The sequence below is a fragment of the Choloepus didactylus genome, chromosome 6 (genome assembly GCF_015220235.1).
Source record: "Choloepus didactylus isolate mChoDid1 chromosome 6, mChoDid1.pri, whole genome shotgun sequence".
In the NCBI taxonomy this organism is placed as follows: Eukaryota; Metazoa; Chordata; class Mammalia; order Pilosa; family Megalonychidae; genus Choloepus; species Choloepus didactylus.
Genome location: NC_051312.1, coordinates 144,874,968 through 144,896,137, shown reverse-complemented (window position 1 = coordinate 144,896,137; position 21,170 = coordinate 144,874,968). Strand labels below are relative to the sequence as shown.

Genomic DNA, 21,170 nt, shown 5'->3' with positions numbered 1-21,170 from the left:
ATTTGGTGAGCCCTGTACAAGGTTCCTGCCCCCTCCTCATCACCTAGAGAAGAATGAATGTGATGCATTCCATGTTACAGATGAAGAAACTACGGTTCAGGAGCTAAATGAGCCACTGGCATCAAGCAGCCAGGTAGTAATGGGGTATAAAACTGCCAGGCTCCCAATTTTCAGCGTAAACACTAGCTCAGCGTGCTGACCTGCCAAACTTAGATCATCTCCCCACCACTTCCCTCCCTCCTTCCTCCCTTTCCTACCAGTTATTAGATTTAATTAAATTAGCAGATCCCCAATGCAACACATCCTGGCCATGCAGCCTGGACAGAACCCAGCAAATACAGCTCCTCTCTCTAAATTCTGCTTCTCAGTATAATTCAGTCTTCAGTAAGTCATGGATCTCATGTGAAGAGTTTTATAGAAAGGGTGTGTGGCTAGAATCAAGGCTAATGGAGATTCCTGATGATTTCATTCCTCTGTTTTTCCTCTGTGGCAGCATTTTCACCCTCTCGGTACTCCAATCTGCATTTTGTTTGATCTAGACACTTGGCTTCACATGCCGTCACCTCTAGCAATTGCATCACACGTTTATATATATCTTCGTGCATCACAGTCCTTGTGCCACACAGCATAGGAAACAAGAAACTTATAACAGCATTTCTCACCCTCCCCAAACTAATTTAGAAAATGTGCTCCAGATTAAATAAATTGGGAACGAGAAGCCTGAAATTGGAGATAGAATTTCAGAAGGGGGCGGGCTAAATAAATAGCAAGAAAATCTTGCAACATGTTGGAAGCCTATAAATTTTATAGGTTGTTTCTTTAATACAAACAAATTCAATTGCTAACAACACGGTATTATTAAGCCTCTAACATTTAAAAATCTAATTTGCCCTGCTCTGCTGCTGTTTATGTTGCATATTGCATTCATGCAGGCTAAGGAAGTCAGGTTGATTTGATTCCTAAACCAGGCTAATAGAGACCCCTTTAAAACAGAACCTTTTTGCTTTCTAGGCATGCCTTTGTCTCTAATGAGTTACAGCCCCAAGGTGAAGATGGACATGGCAAAGAGAAATTTAACACACATTCTGATGCACCCATAAACATCAAGACCAAGGGAGAAGAGGTATGTTTCCAGTTAAGCTAGAACTCCATGAATTCAGGATTCTCCACTCACAAGACAGTAATTCTCATTTCATCACTAACTTACTTCAAATGTGTTTATACAATTTATTGCTACTGAACTTCCAGGCAACTGGTGTAGAGTTAATGAAACCCAGCTTGGAGAAGCTTTAAGCTTTGAAAAGCAACCACAGTTTAAATGGTTATGACATGTGGTCAAAGCCACAGCCCAGCCCCACTGCAGTTTCTGTGTTAGGACCTAGTCAAAAACCTTGTCATCTTGTCTTTTGTGCCAAATAGACTGAAAGGGGGAAAAGAGCTGAAAAATGGCCTTCCTTGTTCCTTCTCAGGGTTCCCAGCCTTTCTCCCTGCCATTTTAACAAACTTATTTCACTAAATGCAAGGCAAAGCCCCTCCCCCAATTCCGAATAAATATTTTAGTTGCAGTTTGAATTGGCAGCTGAGGTTGAAATCCCAAAATCCAGTGTGGGTTTAACTGAGCAGGGTCAGGCCTACAAAAAGCAAGGTTGGAGGGTAGGGGTTGGGGAAAGGCACTGAGAAACCTTTAAAGTAGCAGAATCCGTGAAAAAGCCCCAGAGAAAATATAGGAATGTACAGATGAAACCAAAACTGGAAAAGTATAAACTCATCTTTCTGAAATACTTGGACATTGACTTTTATTAATCTTTGTTGTCACGGCCTCTTCCCTCAAGCTCCGTCCATCTGGGGCCTCTAGCAAGCTCCCTCTTTTTAACAGGCCCATTTTGGAAGAGTAAAGGGGAGGTACTGGATTTGCCACTAGCTAGCAATAAAAGCCCCCTTTTGAAAGTAGCACTTTCATTAACTTAAAGCAATCTATAGACTTAAAAGCAGAAAGCAGTAAACTCCCAGAAAGGATCATAAAACAGCCAGTCTCAAGTTGGGTACACTTCAGTGCAATTTGCACGAGGCATTTTACTGTGAGCGGTGGCCGGGCCCATCTCCCCCCAGTCACCCCCTGTCCCTTATTCTGAGCAGTTTCTCTTTCTCTCGGCTTTCACGCTTTTCCCGCTCACAAAGGGGAGGCGGTGACCGGGGAGTCTCGGTGGGGTCACGGCTCCCTCCCCTCCTCAGACTCTCGGCGGGAGAGCGAGCGCACGAATTCCAAGCCTCCCAGCCGCAAAACAACAGCCCTGAAGCTGCGCCGCCGCGCGGGGGTGGGGGGCGGCGGCGGCCACTCGTGGGTCCCGCGTGTTCTGCGTCCCAGAAGGGCTGTCTGGCTACCCCAGAGAGGGACCCGGGGGGTGGGGAGGGTGCTCTCAAGATTGCTAGGAAGAAATGTCATACCTTTCCCGCCGCTTCACCCCACCACCACCACCCAATTTCCCTACTTGGCCAGAAAGATAACCTCCCTCCCGGGTGGGGACTTCTCTCTCACCCCTGAGCCAGGCCTGAGCCTTAGGGTTTCAACTACAGTGAGACATCACAAATCCAGAAACGGGAGACCGCCCCCCCCGCCCCTTCTCTCAAGGTCCTGGGGCCTCGGGAAAGCCAGAATGTAGGGGTAAGCGGGAGGGCAAGGGGCTGGGGCTTTGGGTAAGACATCGCGTAGTGTTTGAACACCATCATTTTATCAGATTTGGGGGAGGGAAGTCGCCTAAATCTGCCCCAAAAACGTGGCTTTTGACTTCCACAAGTTGGAGATCATTTGACGTCTCCAAAGTCAACAACAGGCTGGAGGAATCCCGGGACAAGTGGGGTGAGGGTCGGGGACCTCGACTCCCCCGGTTCAGCGTTGGAACATAGCACCGGCATGTGAGCTCTACGGCCTGAACGGCGGAAGCGCAGGCAGCGCCTGCGGGACCAGAGGCTGCGACTCCCGTCCCGGCCCCGGAGTTCGAGCCCACCCTGCCCTCAGCTGCGGTCTCGACTCCCAAAGCCCAACGACTCGGTTCAGATGGTGCACCCGGCGACTAGCGCCACCCGAGCGCAGGCGACGGCCCCTGCGGGCCACCCGCGAACGCGCCACTGCGCTGCGCCCACAGCCCCCAAGTGGCTCCCGGAGCCGCGGAGCCGCCTGGATCGGATGCTCGGACCCACTCCGAGCCTGGCGAGGCTGCCCTGTCGCTTCGGCCAGAATGTCCCCTAGCTCTACCCGCTTCCAGGGATCGCTCTCTTTGGATCCGGGTCGCGCGTACCCCAACTCCTCTCCTTCAGATCCAGGCTCGGGGAGAAACAGCAGAAATCCGGGACTTGCCGGCCATGGCTGGGATCAACTACTTGCGTCGCCTCCCTAAACGCTTCTCCACCCGCTGAGCGCCAGAACCCGCGCGCACGACCCTCCCCAAATTCCAATGGCCTCAATCCCAATGAAGAGCCGTGATCCGAGGCCGAATCCTAAAATCGCCATCTACCCCCGGGCGCCCCAACTCCTACCTCCAGCTGCCTGCTCTGATGGGGCATAGACTCGATCCGGCTTCTGAAACAGCCTACAATCCCTAAGACCCGAACTCTGGCCTGGATCTTAAAGCCCAGCCCGAACTCAGGGTTGCTCCACAACCCCCACCCCCACCCCCAATCCTAGCCCGGGTCTCCCTGCCGCGCGGGAACACCGGCCTCTCCCGCTAAGAGCCCGGGAGAAGGTTGATCATCTTCGCTCCTTTCGTCCTCGGGACCAGGAGCCGGGAAAGCACCGACCGCCTAATGAGAAAGAAACGCAAACTTTGCGCGGCAGCCCCGGGACCCTGCCCTCAGCTCGCTGCTTTTGAGACGCCTAGTCCCTTCTCCTTACGAACTCATCCCCTAGTCTCGAGCAAGGAGGGTTCCCAACTCCCAAGCTTGGGCCCCGGGCCCCTTCGCCTCCCCACACCTCACCAAAGCCCTCCACAATCCGCGGGAAGCCGGTAACCCTAACAAATTCCCGCTTTCCCCAGGGCTTGAGTCCCTGAGTGTGGCCCCTCAGATCCCGGCTGCCCTAACCCACAGCCCGCGGCCCCGGGTCCCCACTGATAGGCTTGCAAAACCTCTCTCGCCCCAGCTCCCCAGGCCCGGCCGACCGCGGCCGCGGCTCCTTGCCTCCAATCACCCGGCCCCAGCCTGAGACTGCTCCCGCTTCCAGCCGCCCGAAGGCAGCCCCAGGCTGGTGCGCGGAACGGGCACCCGCCCGAAGCCGCCCGATGCCGGGAGAAAGCCAGCCTACAGCCGGCCCGCGGAGCGCCCAGCCCAGAGCCGTCGGCGCCCGGCTGCGCGCTCCACCCAGCGCGCGGGACCCTATTCTCGGGGCCCTGGGCGCTCCCGGGGCGCGGCTCCCCGCCCTCTGGGCCACGGCTTCCGGGCCCGTGGCGGTCCGAGCCCGCAGCCCGGCTCCTCGCCCCCGCGGACAATGCGCGCTGGGCGAGGGACCCAAGCGGGCGAGGTGGCGGCGGCGGCGGCGGCGCTGGAGTGCGCCGGACCGGGCCGGGGCGCGGCGGCAGCGCGACTCTCGCCGCCTCCTGCCCGGCCTCGCCGCGGCTCCGCTGCTCTCTCCGCTCTCCGGGCGCTTCCCCCTGCTCCTCTCTGCTCGCTCCCGCCGTCTCTCTCTACTCTCTGCCTCCCTCCTCCCTGCTGCCTCCCTCTCTCTCCTCCCTGCTGCCTCCCTCTCTCCCTCTCTCCTCCTTGCCCTGTCGCAATGAATAATACTCTGGCTTGGGGACCGGAATAAAACACACGCGCTCTGAGGCAGCCGCCCGCAGCAGCAGCCGCCGCCGCCGCGCCGCCTGCAAAAGCGTCTCTGACATGGAAATGAATGACAGCTTACCTGATGCCAATCTTCATCAGACTGACACCGGCGTGACAACACAGCCTATACTTCCCAGCACTGCTCCGGACGTCAGCGGCACAGGGACCCGCCCCCCGGAGCACCCCCCTCCCTCACACACCTCCCCTCTCCCCACTCCCCCTTTCCTCCCCACCCACCCCCACCCCCACCCACTCCCGGCCCTGGCCGCTTCCAAGTCGGAGGAGCCGCTGGAGTGTCTCCCTCTACTGGAGGCTTTTCTAAGGCGCCAGGCGCCGGCCTGCTCCTGCTGACCGGGCGGCAGAAACAGCGCTGGGGACCAGGCTCCAAACGCAAGGGTCCCCTCACTGCAGGAACGCAGCGGACCCCTAAGCTTTGCCGCTCCACCCCACCCCGGTGCCAAACCCTTCTCAACAAACAACTGAGGCAGGGTTTCAAGACACCCCTGTGCTGAGGGGGCAGAGACAAGGTGATATATATTCTGAGGACCCCAAGAGAACTCCCCAGAAATTATGGAACTTAAACCTGGCAAGGAATCCTTTCCCCCACCGCCCACCCCCCATTCCTGCCTGGCTGGCCTCATTTTTATGATTGCATTTGAATAATTCTCATTACCCTGGCCCCAGAAAAGGTGCTCAGATGACACTCTGGTTAGTTATTCCTATTCTCAGGAGCTTTTTCTGCTGTGGGCTTCCTGGGGCGATTAGTTCACAGAGAGGGGGCCAGGGGGAGAGCAAAATGGGGCGGGGGCAGAGGGAGAGATAAAAAGAGGTAGAGACTTTGTCAGTAAATCCCCTTTTGCAAATGGCAGGCAAGCCGGTTCCAGGCTACTGCTATTGTCATTCTAAAAAGTCCTTGGTAAACTCAGTGAGTTTCCAGAGTTCTGGGGGTTGGGAATGCTGTAATATATAAAAGGAGAGACCAGCTGGAATGTTTCAGCCTGGGCCTTGGGGGTGGGAGGGTGGGGGGGTGGGGGTGGCTTCATGTACTTCTGAGAGGAAACTGGCTCCTTACCCAAGTGCCTTCTGCAGACCCATGCGAGCGCGTGTAGTCCTACAGCAAGGACTGCAGCCCTAGCGTGTGCCAGGTATCTGCACACAGCCACCTAGAGGTGCAGGCCCTCTTGCTTCCACATATTGGCACATGCCTTTCGGCATAAATGAACAAGTCTGCTCCCTGCTCACCTGTCTCCGTGGAGGAGCCATTTCAGCCACAGTCCGGTGGCGATTGATCCCCTGACCCCGGATCAGGCAGGGGGCCTGGATAAAGCCTAGACAAAGAGACCTATGTTAGCAGGGAAAGCAGAAGAACGGGAAACCCAGGCGGACCTGTTTTCGGTAAAGAATCTGACCCAAGAAGTTGAAGTCTGCCCCTTAGCTCATTTGGGGGCCCCCAGGTCACACTTCTCATCTGCTTCAGTCCTGCTGGGCAAGGATGGGAGCTATTAGCATTCCATGGCTCCCAGGAGGCCACCGAAACCTGCTTTGTATCACACCCCAGATGGACTAACTACTGTTTGGTCAGATCCTTCCTGTACCCCAAACTCACCCTCCAAAGATGCCTGTGGAAGAAACTCTTCAGCTGAATCCTCTCACCTTCACGTGGAACCTCCAAAGACTTCTCTAGGTGGATTTATGTCACCCTAGCCTCTGATCTGTGGTCAGAGACTCTGGCTGCTATTATATAATCGCTATTATATATTATACATTGTATAATAATATAATAATAATGAATGCACTTGCCCTTTTTATGTAGTACAGAAGCTGCCTGGTTCTCCAACCCAGAGGCTGGAGGTCAGGCTGCGATGAACTCTCAGAGGGAAGCCCTCATCAGATACAGGAGGGGGAGGGGAGATTCATTTACCCCTGCCCAGGACCCCTGGAGGGAGGGCTTTCTCTGTTTCCCAGGGCTCTAGTGAGTTACTATAGCCTGCAGAGTCAGAGGGGAAAATCAGGCTGAATGTAAATACTTAACCCCATCAGAGAGGTGTCAGTGAGCCATAAATAGTACTGCAGGCAAAAGCCATGCATCACTGGCTCACACTTGTCACACCCCTCATTTTCTGGAATCCAGTCTGGTGCCCAACTCTCCTTTAATACAGGAAACCTATTGCCACAAGCCTTTGTTGGAGTCTTGTAAAATACTATGATTTCCACCGGTACCCTATTGGTGCTTTAAAATGTACATTGAACTTTTAAATAAATACATCTTGCTATGATGAATTTTTGTAATTTGCAAAATCTTGAACAGTGATTATCTAAAATGCCACCATCCTTTTTGTATATAATTCAAAACAGATACATCTCCTGCACCCACTGGAAGCTCAGCCAGATGCTTCAATGCTGGGGCTAAAGGGCAGAAGCCAAGAAACGCAAATGACAGCTCTATCCTCAGTGAGCTTTCATTCTAGTTGAGGAAGACAAAGCACCAATATATAAAACATTCAATAACAATCACAGAAGAAATCCAATAGATGACACAACCTAGTATGTCAAATTCCATGAGTACCATATATTAACGATGACTCTGTCAGTGAGTAGAGAAAGGACCAAGCAGAAATTCAGTCTAATCTCTTCAATCTCTTCCCCATCACCCCTCTGAGAATGAGGAAGAGATGGAGAGACATGCATATGTCACAGAAGTCATCAGGATGTCAACATTATAGCCAAACACGTTATAATGACATCCTAGTCATCTTTCCTAAATCTTGGCACTCCTGAGGTTTGGTTCTGTCCCCTCTTACACCACCTGTACTTTATTTGTCTTTAGTATAAATGCCTCAGTCCTGCCCAGTTGTCCCCTCTGAGCTTCACACCTATATAATCAATGACCTAACTGAATACCACCTGTATCACCCTAGGAATAAAAAGTTGACTTGTCCAAGTACCAGTTCCCTTACTCTCAATCGTTTTTAATGAAACTTGATAGATTGTGAGTTCCTTGAGTATGGAGACAATATCTTATTTCATCATAGGATCTCTGAAACTTGATGCAGTGCCTGGTTCAGAAAACGGATGAAGTAAATGCTTGTTGGATTGAACTGAATGGAGCTTAGGTATGGCCTCTTTTCAGGCACAGTCTTATCACCAGTCACCTAGAATTTTTGATGCTTTCCTACCTGGTCTTCTCTGGGTCTCCAATCTTCCTAACTCTGTTCACCACCAAAATGTTCTCCCAAGAACAAAGGTTGGGTCAACCCTCAAAAACCCTCAATGGCTTCCCTTGCCTGGAAGATTTAGCCCAAAAGGTTAATTGGGGACATATAATAAATAGGAGGGCCTTGCATGCTACATTCCTTAGCATGGCCTCAAGTTCCACCCCCTTCTCTGGCCCTAATCTACCTTTCAGGCTAATCAACTGCATCTCTGCCTCCTTCTCCCCCAATCCAGCCATCCAGTGGTCCCAAATGCTGGCCAATGACTTCCTGCATTAGAACCCCCTGGGGGATTTCTTTAGAATTCAGCTTCCCAGGGCCACCCCTAGGGAAAGCAGGCCTGGAGAAGGGCCTCCTCAAGTAAGAGGCCTGGGTACTTGGGATCCAGCCACCCCAGAAATACTCACGGATCCTACTACCCACCCGGCACTCTCAAACCGTCCTGCACTTGCTCCAGCCTTTCCTTCAGCCTCCATGTTTGGTTACCTCTTTCCTGACCTTCCAAAATTCTGCCTGCTTTTAAGGCTTCACTGCAACGTCACCTCATCTCAAAGCTTCTTGGACTCCACAAGCTTTGGTGTCACACAGAGCTGGCTCAAATCTTCACTCTATCACAAAATAACCTAGATTCTGGGATGTTACTGGCACTCTCCAGGTCTCAGTTTCCTAATTTGTGAAATGAGGATGATAATAGTATCCAACTTGTGGGACCGTGGGGATTAAATAAGATAATAAATGTCCCTGGCGCAGGGGAGGCTATCTAATAAAAGGTTAGATTCAATAGCGTACACCCAGGGCTTCCCCAGCGCTGCCTGTGCCTTTATGGGGCACTTCTCTAACTGGCCTGAAGAAGGGACATATTGTTTACTGATGATGCTGTGACAGGCCCTGAGAACTGTAAGCACAGATAAATAATAGATGCAAGGAAAAAGAGGAAGGGGGCTGGCCACCCTCTTTCTAAGCCCTTCCCCTCTCACCTGGCCCTGGGGCCAGGTGGGCCTGGGATGCACAGGAGAGGCAGGGCCAGCGAGGAGGATTCTGGTCCTGATTTAATGCATAAGAGGGCATCCCTTGGAGAAAGGGGGAGGGAGGGCCTGTGCAGTGTGAAAACTCAGACGCCATAAATCCTCAAAAGGTGGGGCTCTGCAGTTACGCACTAAGCCAGAAGCAGGAATGTCTAGGCCTTTTGCCCATCTCCGATTCATTTTTTTGTGTGTGTGACCCCAAGAAAGCCTCTCTGCTCACCCGTTCCACTCCCACCCTCTGATACATGGGGGATGAAGCCCGTCCTCTGGGCACACGCTAGGCAATTAATTGGGTCATGTCTCCAACCTGCTCCTTTAATATAGGAGCAATAAAATCCCCAAAGCTTTTCAAAATACCCATCTTTCCTATGATGCTGATAGACTAATGGAAATCCCTGCCAGCCCTGTCTCCTCCCCAGCCTCACTCCTCACGCCTCCCTTGCACCTCCTCACCACACACAGACAAATACGCAGGCCTCAGGCAGGAGCTGCCCCTACCTTCCAGCCCTCACCCCCTTGCAGCTCAGCGCTAGACAAGCAGCTCTGCAGAAAGCAGGGCCCTCCCCCGGAGAAGGCAGGCAAGGAAGAGAAGAGTTTTCAGTGATTCTGCAGTTTGTTCCAGGTTCCAGCAAGGGGTGGGAAGTTTCACAGCCAGTGTGAAAGAGCTGAGAAAAAGAGAGAGAGGAGGACAAAGAATACTTAGTCTATATTTAGCAAGAGAAGAGAAAATGCCTCTGATGGTTTCCAAAAAGAGCCACTTCTGGGAAATGGCATCCCAAAGGGTTTGGCCACAAAAAACTTGAGAAAGGACCTGAGCTGTCCAGAACAGTAGCCAGTAGTCAGACATAGCTACTGAGCACCAGAAACGTGGCCCATTCAAATAGAGCTGTGCTGTAGGTATAAGATATTCAACAGATTTAGAAAATTTAGTATGTATATAAAAAAAGGAATGCCACCTATTTCATTAATAATTATTTCATATGGATTACATGTCAAAGTAAGACTATTTTGGATACATGGCATTAAATAAAAATTTTAAGATTAATTTTACCTGTTTCTTACACTTTTTTTTTTTTTTTAAATGGAGCTACTAGATAATTTAAAGGGACTAAAGTGACTTGCATTCTGTTTTACTTGAAGTCTCTCTTCCAGGCTTCATTTTTGTCCTGGTGTAAGCTACATTTGGCTGCCAAAACCTGTATCGTTTATCGTGTTTGACTCCGGCTCACCAGCTCTTCCATCTATTCTCCTTCCCGCCAACCCCACACAGGATGAGCAGAGGAGAGGTCCATTAGGGCATGTGGTGTCTCCATCAGACTGCAGAGGTGGCTAAGAAACTCCTGGTTAATTCCCAAACCCCCGAACCCCCACGGTCCTTTTCAACATCCTCCTCACTGTTACTGTTGTCATCCTTGCTATCAGCGGTGGCCCTATCCCCATTCTTACTTACCATTGCCACCTCTCACGCCCATACCTTCTGCTCAACGGGAGATCATCCCAGCTTCCCAGGGACAAACCCTATCAGCACTTGCTGACTTTGATGCTGCATCCAACTTCCAAGGCCTCCTGAGCTGCAGGTTTTGCACGGCTGGGCTGTCATCTCCATTCCAGTAGCTGGGGCCACAGGAGCCAGACCGTAGGGCCTGGGGACTCAAGCAACAGTCCCTTTAAATTATCCAGCAGCTGGTCCCCTCTTAACCTGTTGTAGGGGGCAGAGGAAAAGGAGTGACCAAATGAAGGAGCCAGATATCCCAGCTCACTCGGCATGGAGAGCATGGTTTGCTTAGCAAGCAAAACAAAATAACAGCAGCAATAATTAATACCAGCTAATATGCGTTGATTATCTACTCTGTGCCAGACACTGTGCTAAGTGCTTAACATGCATTGCCTCATGGAATCTTCACAGCATCCCTGTGAAGAGAGTGCTATTTTTAGGGAGCAAGCTTAGCTAAGTGGAGTCGCTTGCCCACAGGTATGAACTCAGGCAGGCTGCTTCCAGAGCCTGCACGCCAAACCACTGTTCGATGTGGCTTCTTCATAAAGCACAAACCTGTACCCCTTTTCCCCCCAATACTGCCTCGTTCATTGGCCACTCATTCAGCAGGCTGACACTGATGGGCACTACAAAATGCACCAGCTCAGTGGTTCCCAGTCAGCATCTAGGCTTTCCAGGCCCATGGCAAGCCCTTGGACTGCAAAGATGAATAAACCACAATCCTTGACCTCAGGGAGACCTTGCTGGTTTTCAAGAACCAGGAGAGATGAGATGTGGGAAAGCCTACCTCTGCTTTCAGATCCCACTCCCATTTTATAGACAGAGAAACTGAGGCCCAGGAGGGGGGACAAGGAAGGGGTGAGCTTCAAATCCCTCCCTGCCTTAATGGGGCAAGTAAGAGTCATCTGGACTCTCTAATCCCAAACCAGGGCTTGTCTTCCAGACCCACCCATCCCCTGGAGATTTTGCAAACTTGGCTGCATGGATCCTCCTGATGAACTCTGTGCACTGGGTTGAACAGTGGTGTCCCCCCAAAATTCATGTCCACCCAGAACCTTGGAATGTGAACTTATTTGGAAATAGGGCCTTTGCAGATATACTTAGTTAAATTAAAATGAGGTCATACTAGAATGGGGGGAGGGGCTAATGCAATGAGTAGTATCCTTATTAAGAAGAGAAAACAGAGACACAGACACACAGAGGGAGAAGGTCACATGAGGAGAGACAGAAGGGAGTGATGCCTTTACAAACCAAGGAACCCCAAGGATTGCCAGTAACCACCAAGCAAGGAAGAGGCAAGAAAGGATCCTCCTCTAAAGCCTTCAGAGAGAGCACCACCCTGCTGACACCTTGATTTCGGACTTTTGGTCTCCAGGACACTGAGACAATACATTTCTGTTGTTTTAAGCCCCTACACCAGTTTGTGTACTTTGTTACAGCAGCCCTAGAAAACTGAGCCACTCAGTACACCTCTTTTTGCCCTCACCCTCACTGGCTCTTGTCACAATGTACAGTGGTCATGTCCATACTTCAGTCAAAATTCATCCACTTCAGAAACTCTACTTAATCCAGGACACCCAAGTCCTGTCTCCTTCTGAATTTATGGGCTCGCATTTCCACTAGAGTAGCATGCACCCAGTACATGGCTTTGTACGTGTTCTTAAATTTCAAATATGTGTGTTAGCACCCCAGCTAGTTCAGAACGTCTTAAAGGCAAGAGCTAAGCACTTCTTTTGTCTCTTACCTTCTCCTTCCCAAACTCTCAGGATTTGTTAGCAATCTCAGCCTGCTTGAATTCCCTGATAAATGCTGATGGCTTGACCCATTTTGCCCAAGCAACGGTGTGTGTGTGTGCATGCACATGTGTGCATGGGTCTGGGATTCAGGGTGTATAGTGAATCAGTATGGACAGCAGAGGTGTTTGTGCATACAAGTGTCAGTGCAAGCATATACACTTGTCTGTGTGAGTGAATTCTCCAGCTTTTATGGTTGTGGAAACTTAGACACACACCAGCACAATCCGTCAACTTTCAGACGTTATCTCTCATGATAATTTCCTGCCAAATCTTTGAGTTGCAATTAAGAAAGCAGATAATTTGAAACATTTTCCTCCGCATGTTGAGATGGATTATAATCCTAATTTGATAAAGACTCTTAATGACTCATTAGCCACCCTTGGCTTCTCCTCAGGTCAGCCAACTTCCCGAGCGCTGGGAGGCAGCTGGCAACCGAAAGCCAGCAGTGCTCAGGTCATTAGATATTATTGCTTCAGCAGCACTAAAACAAAAAGACACAAGAAAGCCACAACTGCCACCCCGGCCCTGGATTTCTCCTTTTTTTCAGCTCCTAGATTTGGGCATCGATTTTCTTTTCCTGGCTTTGAACAAAGCCTCTAATTTTCTGACAACTGAAACGCTCCTGCCAGGGTCTTTGCACCCAACCAGGCATGGTCCACATAGTGCGTCATAGCCTTTCCTTTGCAAAGGTAGGGATTATGAGAGTCGCTGTTCTCAAATCTCTCGGCCCCATCCCCACCGTAGTTTGATTCCTAGAGGGCCCTAAGTGGTAGGGATTTCTAGGGGCAATGACTACATTAAGTTGTTCACAGATGATACCACCTAATAGCCCCTTCTGCTTTGGGTGAGCGAAGGTCAGAAAGTACAGAGGTTCTTCAGGGCTCAGCCCACCCACCCCTTCCCTCCTAGCAGAGGGACACCTCTTCCAGCCCCAGGTCAAAGTCATGGCTTCCCCTGGGTCATCCACTCTGGAATGAAGAGGCCTGATTCTCAGGAAGTTCTTGCAAATTGCATGGCCTCCCATAGACATGTGTGCTCCAGCATACATGCACACACATGCACTCATCATGTGTGAACATGCAGAACACACATGGTCACACGAGCACAGATTCAGGGGGCATATTTTGTAAGGACTTCTCCAAATGGTCCTTGGCCCTGAGATCAGGTACAGAAGTAAGGAGGTAAGGGAGGTTTAGTAGATCCACAAACATATACCTTGTCGCAAACCCACTATCTGCCAGACACTGTGCCAGACGCTGGGACACGGTGATGCTCAAATCAGGACGGGTGAGCTGGTGGGGATCAGATATGGTTGGAACCTGTGGTTGCTGCATTCTGAGTTGGAGCAGGGGTGGGAATGAGGGGTGGCATTCCCAGTCGGGACCAGCCTTCTGAGCTCTGTCCGTCCGCCCCCGCCCCATGTGTGCTCCCACCCGTGTCCCAGGCTCCATCTCTGCTGTCACAGAGTAGGCTCGGGAGGAGATAAAAAGCCTCCACCACCCCCTCCCCCTATGCATTCAATCAATGTGACAAATGCTCTCTGGGCAGGACCCCTGAGGCTGTCTTCTCTGCCACCCACCCCTCCTTCCTTCCCAATGAGTCCAGGGAGAGCTGAGCAGAGGGGTGATGGATCGGCCTGTCTCATTGTTCCAGACTCAGAATCCAACAGGGGCCTGGAAGAGCTGTATAAATCAGAGCCTGGGCTGGGCTCGCACCGGCGCGCTGACTCTACAAGAGCGATGGAAGGCAAGGGACCATAAAACTGTCTGTGGGCTAAGTTGTTTCATTTCAAGTCAGGACCAGGGAGAGAAAATGTTTGGTTCTTGAGAGACAGACTCATTTGAATTCGATGAAGAAGCTGTGGCAGTCTGTGCGTTTGGATGTTGGGGTGGGGGGCAGGCGGGGAGGGGCTGGTCTCACTTACAGGAGGACGGTGGGTGATTGCCCCACATCTCTGGGTGTCCACTCATTCTGGCCGTTCAAGAGGGGTGGGGAGTGCTCACAGCCCAAACCTTGAGAATGTTTGGAAAAATTATCCTCTAGTAAGGAGAGAAGATTCTTACCCCAGATGGCTGATAAGCTATAATTTTCCCTTCTCTCAGGTGGGAACAGCTGGGGAAAAAGGCAACGCTGGGCATGGTTCTAGCCATCAAAGTGTGATCAGGTATAGGGATGAGCCATTCCCATTTCATTTACTCAAATATTTTGAGCACCATCTGGCCCAGAGATGTGGCCATCTGGCCCTGCTCTCAAGGAGCTGACCGTCTAGTGGAGAGAGACAGAGAGGTCAACTCATAAATCAGTACTGTGTGACTCATTATCCTTTATCTCAGACTCCTTTATCACAGCGCCCGGGACAAATCGCTGAGCTTATTGGTTTGCTTGTCTTTCTCCCCTCATTAGACTGGAAGCTCCTTAAAGGAAGAAAGGAAAGGGAACCAACATTTGTTGAGCTCCTAGATACCTTATAGTACAGCCATTTCATCTCCACCATAATGCTTCATAGTAGATTTTATTATCCCCATTTTACAGATGAGAGGTTTGAGGCTTAGTGGTTACGTCACTGGCCCTAAACCAAACTTAGTACTTGGGAGAGCTGGGACTCAACCCAAGGTTGTGTGGCCCCAAAGCTCATGCTTGTTCCCCCACATTTCTCGGGCTCTCTCATATTTCCGTCATCAGCACCTGACTCAGTGCCCGTCTCAGGAAGCTACTGACTGTAGAAGGTAGGGAGAGGGCAGAGAGGAGGGTGTGAATAACGCTGGTGGGCAGGTCAGGGAAGGCTTTGCATCCTGGACAGTTTTTTTATTTAATTCAATTTTATTGAGATATATTCACATACCATACAATCATCCAAAGCGTACAATCAGCTGTTCACAGCACCGTCATATAGTTGTGCATTCATCACTCCAATCTATTTTTGAACATTTTCCTTGTAACAGAAAATGTAAAAATAAGAATAAAAAATAAAACACCCAAATCATCCCCCACTACCACCCTATTTTTCATTTAGATTTTTGTCCTCATTTTTCTACTCATCCATCTATACACAAGGTTTTCACAATCACATTGTCACCCCTTGTAATCTACATTATTATATAATCATCTTCAGGAGTCCAGACTACTGGGTTGGAGTTTGGTGGTTTCAGGTATTTACTTCTAGCTATTCCAATACATTAAAACCTAAAAAGGGTTATCTATATAGTGCATAAGAATGTCCACCAGAGTGACCTCTCGACTCCATTTGAAATCTCTCAGCCACCGAAGGTTTATTGCGTTTCATTTTGCATCCCCCTTTTGGTCAAGAAGATATTCTCAATCCCACGATGCTGGGTCCAGATTCATCCCTGGGAGTCAGATCTTGTGTTATCAGGGAGATTTTACACCCCTGGGAGTCAGGTCCCACGTAGCGGGGAGGGCAGTGAGATCACCTGCCAAGTTGGCTTAGAGAGAGAGAGAGGGCCACATCTGAGTGACAAAGAGGCACTCAGGGGGAGACTCTTAAGCACAATTATAAGCAGGTTTAGCCTCTCTTTTGCAGTGGTGAGCTTCATAAGGGCAAGTCCCGTGATCGAAGGCTCGGCACATCAAACCGCCAGTCCTCAGTGTTTGCGAGAACATCAGCAACAATCCAGGCAAGGAAGCCCAACGCCTCTGCATTTTCCCCCAACTCCTCATGAGGGCTCCGCATATATATTTTTATTCTCTGTCCAAATTAATTTGGGATGTGCCACTATTTCACACTAACCTATGCAAACCTACTGGGTCTCACTTTCTATTAAAATTTCCATCTAGTTATGGTGTTTGAACAAACTCTATGAGTTAAATTGTTTAGGAAATATAGGTCTTGCACCAACTAAACATCTCTTCCCTTGGTCTCACATGGAATTTAAAGTTTTAAAACACAGTCAGTATTGCCTGGACAGTTTTAAAGAATGAATGGAGGTTACCAAAATGACAAGGGGTGTGAAGTCAAACAAGGTGGAAACGGTATGTCCAAAACAACATGGAAGCATGAAATGGCATCATGTGCATTATCAGCTACTCAAAAGCTCCTTGCTCCACCCATGACCTCCCCTACCCAGATCCATTCCAGTCCTAAGAGACAGGAGCTCTGTAATCGGTTAAGAACCAATGGACAGCAGTGACACCAAGGGGCCTTCATTTGATGGACTGGAGTGTTTTGTTGCATTGTCATTATTGTTATTTTTCCTGGGACTAGACTATAAGTTCCATAAGGTTGGGAACCAGTCTGCTTTGCTCATAAATATAATCCCAACACCTCAAGCATTGCCTGGCTAATTTTGGAATGATTGAATGAAGTGGACCAAAAGTGTGTGTGGGGGGTGTCTCTGCATCTCTGCCCTCTCATGTACAGGCTGGTATAATTTGCTCAGACTGGGAGCCCAAGGAAAGCCATTGGAAGGCCAGACAGGCCCCAGGGTGGGGCCAGAGGAGACGAAGCCCAGAAGGTTTGAGTGGTTGGCCTAGGCCAGCTCTGTCTTCTCTGTCTTCTCTGCTTCCTCCTCTCCAGTTCAGGGGCCCAGAGCAGGATGTAAGCTCAAGGGAAGGGGACCAAGGAGCAGATCCTAGGCCTGCCTCCTAGTCCTCACCTTATGCTAAAGGGACAAGAGTACTTGTAGGGCAGAAGCCCAATATTTAAGGAACAGCATGAAGAAGAATAATCTGCAAAGGACACTGAGGAGTGTCCAGAGAGCTGTGAGACCTGGACTGACACCCAGCCTCCCATCCAGCTTCTCCCCCAGAGATGCCTGTGAACATCCCCTCTAGAAACTACAAAGGTCTTAACCAAGGACAACAAGAATGAAAGAGGAAAGATCAATGCAGTAGAGAGTTCTACAGTTGTTTTCCACAGAATGCAGAGAGAAGAGTAGTAACTGGCTCGGCAGAGAGAGGAGGTCATAAACTAAGGGCCTGTGGTGGGCAGTAGGGTCAAGCCGACCAGTTCACGCTGCAGAACCCTGAGAGGTTCAGCCCTCAGAGGCGCCAAGCACTGTGGAACTTTGTCAGGCACCTGGTTGGACAGGGGGCATCAGTGGAAAGTCTGTTTATAGAAGAGGTCCCCAAGCTCCCCACTCAGCCAATCAGCCACTATCCTCTATGCCCCAGGAAATGAGAGATTGTTTTTTCTTTAAATAAACTGAATAACAACAATATTGGACTTGAGGGCACCGAGTATGGTGGAGGGTGAAGAGAATTAAAGAGGGGTCTGTATGCTGAACTGTGAAACCTTCAGCCCTTTCTCTGACCTTGCTAGCAACTACCCCATATCACCAACCCTAGCCAGTAGGTTGGAACATTCTTCTTTGAAGAACTGAGCAGCCACAGAGAGAACTCCAGTTACTGCTATCTGAGGGTTCCTCAATAAAAAGGTTGCTTTGCCACCCCATTATCCTAGTGATGCTCACCAGTGAATAAGCCCTAAATAAGCCCTGCACACTTACATACAGAGCTCAAGAATAAACAGACAAGAATCACCAGACATTTAAAGAAAGCCTCATGCATGAGACAGAGAGACTGAAATAAACAGGAAAAAAAGAGCTCTGGGGAAATAGAGATTTTGCAAGGAACAAAAAGTTCAAAAAGAGCAAAAACACTTCAAAAAAATAAGAAGAGAGATTATGTTTATGAAACAGGAAGAGATTACAACGAAAAAGGGAAAAAGTAAATATAAAGAGTTCTTTGAAATTAAAAATATAATAACTGAATTTTTTTCAAAAAGTCTATATAAGTGAACTTGCTGCCCTCCCCCCTACGTGGGACCCGACTCCCAGGGGTGTAAATCTCCCTGGCAATGCAGAATATGACTCCCGGGGATGAATCTGGACCCAGCATTGTGGGACTGAGACTATCTTCTTGACCAAAAGGGGGATGCAAAATGAGACGAAATAGTTTCAGTGGCTGAGAGACTTCAAACGGAGTCGAGAGGTCACTCTGGTGGACACTCTTATGCACTATATAGATAACACGTCTTAGGCTTTAATGTATTGGAATAGCTAGAAGTAAATACCTGAAACTACCAAACTCCAACCCAGCAGTGTGGACTCCTGAAGACAATTATATAATAACGTAGATTACAAGGGGTGACAGTGTGATTGTGAAGACCTTGTGGATCACAATCCCTTTATCTAGTGTATGGATGAGTGGAGGAATGGGGATAAAAACTAAAGGACAAATGGTGTGGAATGGGGGGGGATGATTTGTGTGTTCTTTTTTCACTTTTATTTTTTATTCTTGTTCTGGTTCTTTCTGATGTAAGGAAAATGTTCAGAGATAGATTGAAGTGATGAATGCATAACTATGTTATCATACTGTGGACAGTTGATTGTATACCATGGATGAGTGTATGGTGTGTGAATGTATTTCAATAAAACTGAATTTAATAAAAAAAAAAGTCTATATATGGTTTAGAAGATAAACATGAGGAAATCTGCCAAAGATTGAAGGAAAAAAAACTATTTGCCCTGATGTACAGAGTGGATTTATGAAGAGAACCCAAAGACAAAATGTATTAAATAAATCAATAGTGATGTATTTAAAAAAAAAAAATGAAGCAAAAAGAAAAATAAATGGAAAATATGTGAGAAATAAAGGACAGTAGTCTCCTGATTAGCCAGCACAAAGAATGAAAAACAAACAAACCCCAAGGCCCACCACCACCACCACCACCATTATCATGATATTTTAGAATGTGAGTGATAAATAAATAAAAAGAAAAAAAGGCCTTTCCAAAGGCAGGGAAAAAAACAGGCAAAAGAATCAAGAATAAGAATGGCATCCACCATTTTCAAAGCAACAGCAGATTTTAGAAGCTAGCAGAGGAATGCCTTCTATATTCGCAGACAAAATATTTTTCAAGCTAGAATTTATACCCAGATAAATTATCAATCACTTATCAGAGGACTATGGAGATGTTTTTAGATATTAAAGGAAATCATCTCCCAGGCACGCTTTCTTAGGAAGTTTCTGGAAAGCAGAGTTTAGCAAAGTTAGCTACTAGTCCAAGAAAGAAGATATAGAATTCAAGAAATAGGGGATCCAACACAGGAAAATAGTAAAGGAAGTATTTTAAATGGTACTAAAGGGAAGCCTCAGGAAGACAGCTATGCAGCCTTCTTATAGACCAACCAATGCAGATTGGAGCAGAAAAACAGAATGCTCTTGGAGGGATAGCTACAGATAAAAAAAGAACAGATGGGCTTGAATGCGTGGAAAATACTATCGACAGGTAGGTAACAAAGTTGTTGAAGCATTTGAAAAAAAAATTAATTATAAGTACATTTGGAAACAAAGTCAATTTAAAAATGGAGGCAATTATTAACTCCAGGAAAAATAAAGGGTTGTACAAAAAAGAACACATGGTCACAATGCACACCTTGGCTCGGTACTAAATATTATTTGCATAGTCATTAATATATAAACACTGAATATTAACTTAACAAAAAATTGAGTTTTTATTGGAGAGATGGGAGGAGGGGAAGTGCACGGGATAGAGTTGTGGAAGAAAGGCGTGAGAGAACCAAATCCTCATTTATCATGGCAGGGAATCAATATACAATTTTTAGAGTTGATAAGAAATAGCACAATAAGCATATCATTTAGAAACAGCAATGTATGCAAAAGAGAAATAAGCTATAAGATTTGAGCATGGTTTCCTCTGGGGAATAAGACTTGGGAGTGTGGAGGAGTGAGGCAAGGCAATTGTTGATTTCTAAACTATGTATATGCATTCTTCAATTAAAATCAAACTTAAACTTTTGAAAAAAAGTCCTATGACTCACCCACAGTCCAGCTTAGTTTTTCAGGATTTGAAATGAGATAAATTTTGGGGACCCAAATCAGATCAAAATAAATGATGTGTCTTTGTTTAAGTGTCTACATGCACCCCTTGGGGACCTGACACTATGTTTGGTGGCCAGTAGTTTTAATAGATGAAGAAATCTTATCCTGGCCCACAGTTGTGGACATTACAGGCAATTTCAAAACATTGCACAATATTTCATGGCTCATCGTCTGCGCATGCTGGTCTGATTAGAACGCCTCAGTAAACAAATCTCCCAACTCTGCAAATTTGGAAAATCTCCCTTCAACCTTTAAAACTCTTCTAAGTTATCACCTCTTCTAGAAAGACTTCCCTGATGTATCCTCTTCAGAGCTCATTGTATCCTCCTTTGGCCTACTTCTGAATCTTCTATGTGTACATCTAGCAAAGCATCCATCACACTGTGTTTCAGTTGTAAATAGACTGTCTCTCCAACTATTCTGTGGTCCTCTTGATAGTCACCAGCTGATGCCAGTTGTGCTGCATAATAAACAACCACAATCTCAGTGGCTCACCACACAAAAGTTTATTTCCCTTCGTGCTGCACATTGGCTGTGACTCTGGCTTCACTCCATGTCCTCTCTACAGCGTGGGACCAGGCTAGAGGCATGGCCCTACTCTGGGACATGCCATGCTCCTGGCAGGTAGAAAAGAGAAAATGTGGGTGGCACCACAAAATGACCCTGAAAGCCTCTGCTCAGAAGTGACATGTGTCACTCCTGCTAAAATTTCATTGGCCAAAGCAAGTCACATGACCAAATCTGATGCCACTGTCACAGATAAGCCTAGTCCTTTCACAGAGACAGGCAGTAAATAATTAGATACCATGATATAATCTACTACATTCTCCTTGGTGGCAGAGTCCACACCTTATGTTTGTATCCCGGACCTGACACAATACTTGACAGAGTAGGTACCAGCACATGTTCCTTGAACTGAGTTATCAAATAACATCTTACCAAATCTACAGACATGAGAACAGAA

At 48.3% G+C, this 21,170-nt stretch overlaps 1 protein-coding gene across 2 annotated transcripts in view; it reads right to left on the bottom strand.

Moving 5' to 3' along the window:
- PKNOX2 (PBX/knotted 1 homeobox 2) overlaps positions 1 to 4,975 on the bottom strand; it is a 275,626-nt gene extending 270,651 nt beyond the window's left edge. Inside the window, exon 1 of one of the 2 annotated variants that reach the window (XM_037841879.1) lies at positions 4,895 to 4,975. The gene's annotated coding sequence lies outside the window, so the exon portion shown is untranslated. Of the gene's footprint in view, positions 1 to 3,534; positions 3,602 to 4,894 lie in introns of those variants that run through there. The other variant, XM_037841880.1, reaches the window with a different exon arrangement.
- Positions 4,976 to 21,170: the final 16,195 nt, after the last annotated feature.